This window comes from Lithobates pipiens, unplaced genomic scaffold (genome assembly GCF_037356315.1).
Source record: "Lithobates pipiens isolate NorthernLeopardFrog02 unplaced genomic scaffold, aLitPip1_a1.2 Scaffold_19, whole genome shotgun sequence".
Taxonomy (NCBI): domain Eukaryota; kingdom Metazoa; phylum Chordata; class Amphibia; order Anura; family Ranidae; genus Lithobates; species Lithobates pipiens.
The window spans coordinates 274,957,684-274,967,159 of NW_027507764.1; positions in this window are offsets into that span (position 1 = coordinate 274,957,684).

A 9,476-nucleotide genomic window follows, 5' to 3' on the forward strand; every position below is an offset into this window, starting at 1 on the left:
CCTTTTTTTAATATGGGTACGGGGTTCCCCTTAATATCCGTACAAGACCCAAAGGGGCTGGTAATGGGCAGGGGGGGCTACCCATGCCATTTTTCTCAATGATTTTCATCCATATTGCTGGAACCAGATATTACATTAAAAACGCAAGCAGTTTGAAATTATTATTTTTCTGTTAAATGTCATTTTGTGCAGGGACTGTTCTAAACACGGGAAACACGTGGCACTTCACAGGCATACTATAGATACCCCCCAGGCACGATATTTAAAGGAATATTTCACTTTAATCGTCATTAAAATCAGTGCTCCCGCCAAAACGACCATTTTTAAAAACATTTTAGGCATTGACCCATGTCCCCTGGGGCAGGAGCCAGGTCCCCAAACCCTTTTTAGGACATTATCTTGCATATTAGCCAGTAAAATTAGCACTTTTTATTTCGAACGTTCGAGTCCCATAGACTTCAATGGGGTTCTAAAGTTCGTACAAATTTTCGGTCCGTTCGAAAGTTCTGGTGCGGACCGAACCAGGGGGTGTTCGGCTCATCCCTAATTTGCATCTATTTAATTTTTCTTTTCTTTTTCCTTCTTTGCATTAGAGCAGCCATTTCCTTTATTTCAGCAGATCTCCTGCAGACTATTAGCATCTATTTCATTTATGAATGGAGGAACAGTTTGAGGAAGAGACAACAAGAGAGACATCATTACCACTTATATCTCTATACACAGGGAAATGACTGCTAATAGTTTGCAGGAGACCAGCAATGAATAAATAAATAAATAAATAAATAAATAGATGCTTATAGTCTGCAGATCTGATGAGAAAATTAAATAGATACTAACAGTCTGCAGGAGATCTGCAAAAATATATACACTACTGTTCAAAAGTTTGGGGTCACCCAAACAATTTTGTGTTTTCCATGAAAAGTCACACTTATTCACCACCATACGTTGTGAAATAAATAGAAAATAGAGTCAAGACGTTGACAAGGTTAGAAATAATGATTTGTATTTGAAATAACATTGTTTTTACATCAAACTTTGCTTTCGTCAAAGAATCCTCCTTTTGCAGCAATTACAGCATTGCACACCTTTGGCATTCTAGCTGTTAATTTATTGAGGTAAGCTGGAGAAATTGCACCCCACGCTTCTAGAAGCAGCTCCCACAAGTTGGATTGGTTGGATGGGCACTTCTGGCGTACCATACGGTCAAGCTGCTCCCACAACAGCTCAATGGGGTTCAGACCTGGTGACTGTGCTGGCCACTCCATTACCGATAGAATACCAGCTGCCTGCTTCTGCTGTAAATAGTTCTTGCACAATTTGGAGGTGTGTTTAGGGTCATTGTCCTGTTGTAGGATGAAATTGGCTCCAATCAAGCGCTGTCCACTGGGTATGGCATGGCGTTGCACAATGGAGTGATAGCCTTCCTTATTCAGAATCCCTTTTACCCTGTACAAAGCTCCCACCTTACCAGCACCAAAGCAACCCCAGACCATCACATTACCTCCACCATGCTTAACAGATGGCGTCAGGCATTCTTCCAGCATCTTTTCATTTGTTCTGCGTCTCACAAACATTCTTCTTTGTGATCCAAACACCTCAAACTTGGATTCATCCGTCCACAACACTTTTTTCCAGTCTTCCTTTGTCCAATGTCTGTGTTCTTTTGCCCATCTTAATCTTTTTCTTTTATTGGCCAGTCTCAGATATGGCTTTTTCTTTGCCACTCTGCCCTGAAGCCCAAAATCCCGCAGCCGCCTCTTCACTGTAGATGTTGACACTGGTGTTTTGCGGGTACTATTTAATGAAGATGCCAGTTGGGGACCTGTGAGGCGTCTGTTTCTCAAACTAGAGACTCTAATGTGCTTATCTTCTTGCTTAGTTGTGCAACGCGGCCTCCCACTTCTTTTTCTACTCTGGTTAGAGCCTGTTTGTGCTGTCCTCTGAAGGGAGTAGTACACACCGTTGTAGGAAATCTTCAATTTCTTTGCAATTTCTCGTATGGAATAGCCTTCATTTCTAAGAACAAGAATAGACTGTCGAGTTTCAGATGAAAGTTCTCTTTTTCTGGCCATTTTGAGCGTTTAATTGACCCCACAAATGTGATGCTCCAGAAACTCAATCTGCTCACAGGAAGGTCAGTTTTGTAGCTTCTGGAAGGAGCTAGACTGTTTTTAGATGTGTGAACATGATTGCACAAGGGTTTGCTAATCATCAATTAGCCTTCTGAGCCAATGAGCAAACACATTGTACCATTAGAACACTGGAGTGATAGTTGCTGGAAATGGGCCTCTATACACCTATGTAGATATTGCACCAAAAACTAGACATTTGCAGTTAGAATAGTCATTTACCACATTAGCAATGTATAGAGTATATTTGTTTAAAGTTAGGACTAGTTTTTTTTTTTATATTTCTTTATTTTTGAGATTTTCATAAGGTTACAAACAGCTATAATTCCTATGTAGACCATTTCACATGATACTAGATACAACATCATTTCTTATAAAAATTATCTCCCTTTACCCACCCTCCCCCCCCCCCCTACCCACCCCTCTCTCACTCGATCCTCCTCCGTGGGGATCCTTTCAACTAGCACTCCACCATCTTCAAATAATTTTCAGTTTTAACAAATAACACCCAGAGACGCCATTTATTCTGATACCTTTCCTCCATATTATCCAGTTTATACATTGACTCTTCAATAATTCAGATCCTTTCTAGTCTTTCCGCCCATTCCCTCATCGAGGGAGGGTCAGATCTTTTCCATCTTAGCGGTATCAATGATTTGGCAGCATTCAATAAACAGGGAATCAAGGAATACCCGTACTCTCTCTCTCCTTTATCTATATCATGAAATAAGCAAGCCCACAGATCTCTTCTAATCCTATCCCCTGTTATTTCGAAAATAAATTCAATTACTTTATCCCAAAATGTCTGTATCTTAGGACACAACCACCATATATGAGCAAATGACCCCACCCCCAAGCAACCTCTCCAGCATGACCGAGGGGTCGCGCTGCATATTTTATTTCCTTGTTGTGGGGTTATGTACCATCTTGTTAAAAGTTTATATGACATCTCTCGAGTCTGTGCATCTACGGCCACTGAATATTTTCGTCTTATTATCCTATTTCTATGATAGTCATCCCTTAAAGACCCGATTTCACTTTCCCATTTTTCTAGATAGGGGGGATAATTTTGCTCTACTCTTTCTATGAGGATTTTATAAAGTTTTGAAATCCTTTTTTCTAGGCAGTGACGGTTCACTAGTAGCTTCTCCAATGGTCTGAGTTGTTCCTTACCCCGTAATGGCTGTGATAAAGAGTGAATAAAATAATATAATTGATAATATCTCCATTTATCTAATGGTTTGTGACCCCATTTCCCTATAATTTCTTCATATGTGCACATCCTATTACCTTCCATCACCTCCTGTAATTTAATATTGTCTTTCTTAACCCACCTACTATAATATAAATATTCCTCTTGACCTGGGATAAAAAATTTCGTGTCTAATAGTGGCATTAATGGTGAGTTGTGATCCCAGTTATGTCGCTTATTTATTATGTCCCATATCTGAAATAAATTTTTTGTGAGTGTGTTTGTGCTAAGACCTAATTCTCTGTGCTTTGCAGGGATCCATACTATTTCCCCTAATTCCCTACTACTTAACTTAATTTCTAATTCAACCCAATCCTTTCCCTTTTTATTATGTATCCAATCTGGTATTCGTGAAATTGCTATAGCCTCATAATATTTTTGGAGATCCGGCATTGCCAGGCCACCCCTCTCTTTACTTCTTATCAGGGAATTCCGTGCCACCCTCGCCGTTTTTTTTTTCCATATAAATCTATTAATCAAGATTTTTAATTTATTTAGATAGACCTGTGGTAAAACTATTGGGATCATTTGGCATGTATAGGTGAAAATTGGCAAAATGAACATTTTGACTACGTTTATTCTCCCTGTCCATGATAGGGCTTTATGTTGACACCTTTCCAGATGTTGTTTAATTTTATTTAATATGGGAATATAGTTGGCCTCAAAGAGATTACTCATCTCCGAAGTCAATCTTATTCCCAAATATGCCAATTCCCTCCCGCACCATCTAAAGGGGAGTTTGGATTGAAGGATACTCTGCTCAGTTATGGGCAAATTTAAATTCAAGATTTCAGATTTAGATATGTTAACCTTAAAATTAGAGACCTTCCCATAATTTGATAATTCTTCCATTATTGCTGGTATGGAAGACCCGGGGTTGGTGATATAAAGCAAGAGGTCGTCCGCAAATGCTGCCACCTTGAACTCCCTCTCAGCAGCCCATATCCCTTGGATGTTTCGGTTCAACCTAATGTTCAACAGCAGGGGTTCAAGCGATAATATAAATAATATTGGGGACAACGGGCAACCCTGTCTTGTCCCGTTGAACAACTCAAGGGGACAGGACAGGGTCCCATTTACTCTTATTTTAGCTCTGGGGTGGGTATATAGGGCTTCTATCCAGCCTCTCATCCGCTCCTTCAATCCATACCTTTCTAGGACTTCAAACAGGAACCCCCACCCCACCCTGTCAAATGCCTTTTCCGCATCAATTGACATGAGTACCGTGGGGGTCCCCCTTCTAGCAGCTTCTTGGGATAGCATAATGGTCTTTAGTGTGTTATCCCGACCTTCTCTCCCTTCAATAAATCCAACCTGATCCTGCCGTATCCACTCTGGCACATGCGGTCCTAATCTTTCAGTGATGATTTTTGCAAACAGTTTAATATCTGAATTTAGTAAGGAAATTGGCCTATAGCTTTCTACTGCCGTTGGGTCCTTTCCCTCTTTCAAGATCAGGACCACATGTGTCAAGAGTGTTTCTTCGCGAAATTTTTCGCCCCTCCCTACTGCATTAAAATAGTCGCATAATTTTGGGACTAGCTGTTTTTGGAATTGCTTATAGTAGGAGATCGGGAAACCATCGGGCCCCGGGCAGCCTCCCTTAGCTGTATTTTTAATCGCCCACTCAACCTCCGCCCTTGTTATTGGGGCTTCTAGTGCTTCCATTTCTAACTGCTTGGCTCTAGGGATATTTATCTGATTTAAGTAATCCTTTATCTCCACCCTAGCTCGATCCTCTGCCTTATCCTGTTGCTCGATATTGTACAGGCCCCGATAATATGTAAAAAATGTATTCACAATATCATCTGGCATATTTTGTAGGTCCCCCTCGGCATTCCTTACTTTTGGAATGAAAGTTCTATTTTTCTTTTCCTTCACCCTCCTAGCCAACCATTTACCTGATTTATTCCCCCATTGGTACCTTTCTCTTCCCAAAGTATGGTAGGCCATTCTCCTATCCTGCTCCAAGCAATCATCTAACTCTCGTCTTTTTGTTATTAAATCTTGGGAATCCCGAATCCCCCCTGGTCGCCCCATCTGTTCCAGTCTCTGAATTTCTTCGTACAGTAGGGTTTTCTTCCTCTCCCTCTCTCTCTTTTTCCCTGCGCCAATCCCTATTAATGCCCCTCTAACAACTGCCTTATGCGCTTCCCATAATACAGGGCTAGAGGTTCCCGGGATATCATTCAAACTAAAAAATTGTACAATCTCATACTCAATCCTTTCTACTGTTTTTTTATCCTGTATTAGAGATTCATTCAGTCTCCAATTCCCCATCGGTCCACGGTCCCCCCCGATCTCAAGCTGGATCAGCACAGGTGCATGATCTGACACTGTTCTTATCTTTATTTCCGCCTTCCTGAGCGCCCTTAGAAATGAGTGTTCCAAAAAAATATAGTCTATTCGGGAAAAGGAACCGTGGACCGAGGAAAAATATGTGTAATCCCTGTCCCTTGAATGCAGTGTTCTCCAGGTATCATATAACTGATATGCAGTCAGCGCCCTTAAAAGCGTTCTCTGTTTATGTTCAGAAATCCTGGGGCCCACCCCTGTAGTGTCAATTTTAGGGTTCATACTCCAATTGAAATCCCCTGCCAGGATTAGTTTCCCTTCTTTAAAATCTTCTATTTTATTCAGTACTTTCTTCAGAAATCTTCCCGTATTCTTATTTGGGGCATAGATACAAACAAATGTACATTTAAGTTTAAACAGTGTGCCCTTTAAACACAGGTATCGACCCTCCGGATCCACTAGGCGCTCATCTAGAACAAATTTCATCGTTCTACTAAAGCCTATCGCAACCCCTCTCGAAAAGGGGGATGGGGAATCCCCGTAAAACCACAACGGAAAACTAATCGAATTCAGTCTAACCCCAGAAGTACATGTTATATGCGTCTCTTGCAGGCATACTACATTTGCATCCATATATTGCAGTTCATCATTTATCCTATATCTTTTCCTTTTGGAATTTAACCCCCTAACATTATAAGTAATAACATTAAGAGCTACCATACCTCTCTACCCCGGGGTAATTCCCCCTCTTTTTTTTTTTTTTTCCTTTCCTTTCCCCCACGTTTACCTTTCCTTTTTGAGCGTCCAGTGGATCCAGTGGTGCCCATCCCCGCTAACCCCTTGGGGGGACCGAGTGAGAGTCCCAGAAAACAACCAAAAACCCTTCCCCGCCCTCTCCCTCCCTCCCTGTCCTATAACGGAACGTCTCGTAAGACTGGGTAGGACATCCCCCTTCCCGTTAAGCCTATGGCAATGGTGGGCCGATCTTTGTGTTCGCCTCACCCCCATAGTATCCCTGGGGCTCAGACCCTTATCCGCCCGAAGCCCCCACACACCTTCCCTCCTCCCCTCCCCCCATCTCCCTCCCCCACACTCCCCCGCTCTCCGCATGGCCTATTAATTCACCTTAAATCCCATAATCTATTTTCGGCTCCGTCTATTTGGTTGACTCTGCCATTTCCTCCCCTGGGTACTGTTCCCCTCGCCCCCCATTACATCCTCAACTCCCCATTCTATCTTCGGGACGGGGTGTATGTTTAGCTGCTCGCAAAATTCTGGGAGGTCTTCAGGGAAGCGTAGAACTGCAGATCGTCCCTCTTTCTTCCCTATGAGGCATGCAGGAAATCCCCATTGATATGGGATGTCCGCCGCTCTCAATAATTCAGTGAGTGGTTTTAGGCATCTCCTTCTACCCAGTGTCTCACCCGCTAAATCAGGGTAAATCTGCAGTTCCGTCCCCTCATAGACCACCCCAGACTGTGTTCTCCCTCTATTCATGACTTGACTGCAAAATTATGAAATCTCACTATAACGTCTCGAGGTGCTTCTGTTCTAATCCCCCGGGGTCGGGTTATTCTGTGTATTCTATCAATTTTCAATGGGGCTAAGTTTTCTTTATCCAGTAGAGGATTCAAAATCTGTTGGGCTATCTCCTCAAGGGCGGACCCGCTATGTGTCTCAGGGAGACCTTTTATCCGTATATTCTTCCTTCTACTTCTATTTTCTAGGTCCTCCAACTTATATCTAATTATTCTGTTTGAACTCCGGAGGGCTGTTATCTGCTCTAATATTCCTTCCATCTTACACTCTTGAGTTTCCACTCTATTTTCTATCTCCTCCACTCTCCCCAAGACCAAACCTATATCACTTCTTATTGTTGCTATATCCGCCCTTAAGGAGATCTCCATTCTTGAGAACATCTCAGAAAGCATCTCCCCGATTTGTGGGGGCTGGGGGGTCTCTTTATGGCTGTCTAAAACCACTTCTTCTGCCTCTCTATTACCCATCTCTACCTCCCCCCGAGGATTATTCTGAGCTACCTCTTCTTTCTGCGGGCTTACTACGATTTTTTTTTTAGGCTCACTTGACTTTATGGCGGGATTTTTTACCCCCCTACCTTCTTCCCCCTTCTGCCTACTAGGGCCCACACGAGTTAGTTTTTCTGTTCTGGGGCTACCCGACCCTTCATCGTCTCTAATACCGGAATTTGCAGCCAGATATTTTTGGATTCCAACCGGACTTGTAGCCGGGGTAACGGTCTTTTTTACTCTACCTGCCTTACCCCTCATTTTGGTGAAACCAAAACCCCCCCCTCTCCTTATCTATCAATCACTAGGGGTTTCTCTTTGCTCCTTCTCCCCCAATCCAATATACCTCCCACCCGAACCCTTAGAGATCTCAAGGGGTCTAAAACCACTCACAGTAAGGCCCAGTTAGAGGAGAAAAAAAAAAAAAGAAAGAAAAAGAGCAGAGTGGGGCCCAATTCAGCTGCTCTCCACACCACAGGTAAATCATCTAACCAAACAATAACGTATATCACAAACAGTTCACCTATAGTGCAAAAGCATAAACAGCGCAGGACTATTAATTATTGATATTATTACAGCTGTGACACTGAGTTCATTTTATATTAAAAATGAATTATCCCACTCTGACACCAAAAAAAAAAAAAAATAAAGGCACCAGAAAAAAAAAAAAAAAAAAAAAACATTTTTATATCAGGTATGTCCAGTCCTTTGACTATTAAATGGTAGCATACAAAACATTCAAGCAACCAGGGAGAAGTTTTTTTTAGAAAGTTTTTCCTGCCAAGGTATCGCTTGCGTCAGAAATCCAAAAATCAAGGAGCTTCCGATACCTATTGTTCACAGCCGCAAAGCCTTCCTCCTTTGACCATAAAGATACACTATCCACTTGGACTTTATATTTAAAACCACAGGAAAAAAAAAAGAAGCTGGGAGGGATTAGCAGATAGAACAGGTTCCAGCGGCAGACATATTGTTACTTTTCCTCTTCTTATCTCTTTCCCTTCTCCTCTCTGCTTCCACCTATAGCCTGGCTACAGCCGGATTGGGGTATACGGGAGAGATACTGTCCTTCAGGGTGCAATTTCAGGCACATCCAAAACCATCCAGGAACCACCTTCTTATTCCCAATGGGGGGGGGGGGGGTAGACACAGGTAAGCCCAAACTATGACCGAGAGCTATGCACCTTCTTATCTGGTATACAGTCCTGTATACTATCCTTAGCCACTTCCAGCTTTGGGTTGCCCCTACCCCCGTCTGAGCGCTTGTCTTACCGCAATTCCACCATCATAGATCAACCGCAGAACGCCACCAGGCTCATACGCAGCACCACGGATCCACAGCACCTTTTCTAGCACCAGGTTCCAGACTCATCTGTCTTCTGATTAGAGGATCTCCCTCGCTGCAGGATAGGCATCTGTCAGACCTTCCACCGATTCACTGCCCCAAACAACAGGCTGGCTACCAGCGTTCGTCCCAGCGTTCGTCTCAACTGCGCCTGCAAGCTGACTAGGGAGGATCTCGGGGGCCGCTGGAGCCTAGTTTAAAACAGCGCGGCACTGCTGGAGCTCTCCGTGGGCCAATGGCGCTGAACGCAGCCCAGCATCGAGAGCGCGAGGAGAGGGAGACGGAGCGAGGCTCTCCGGAGATCCGGCGTGCGGCCGCTCCTACGTCATGGCGCTCCGCCGCAAGCCAAAATAATCATCAGTTAGGACTAGTTTAAAGTTAGCTTCATTGAAAAGTACAGTGCTTTTCCTTCAAAAATAAGGACATTT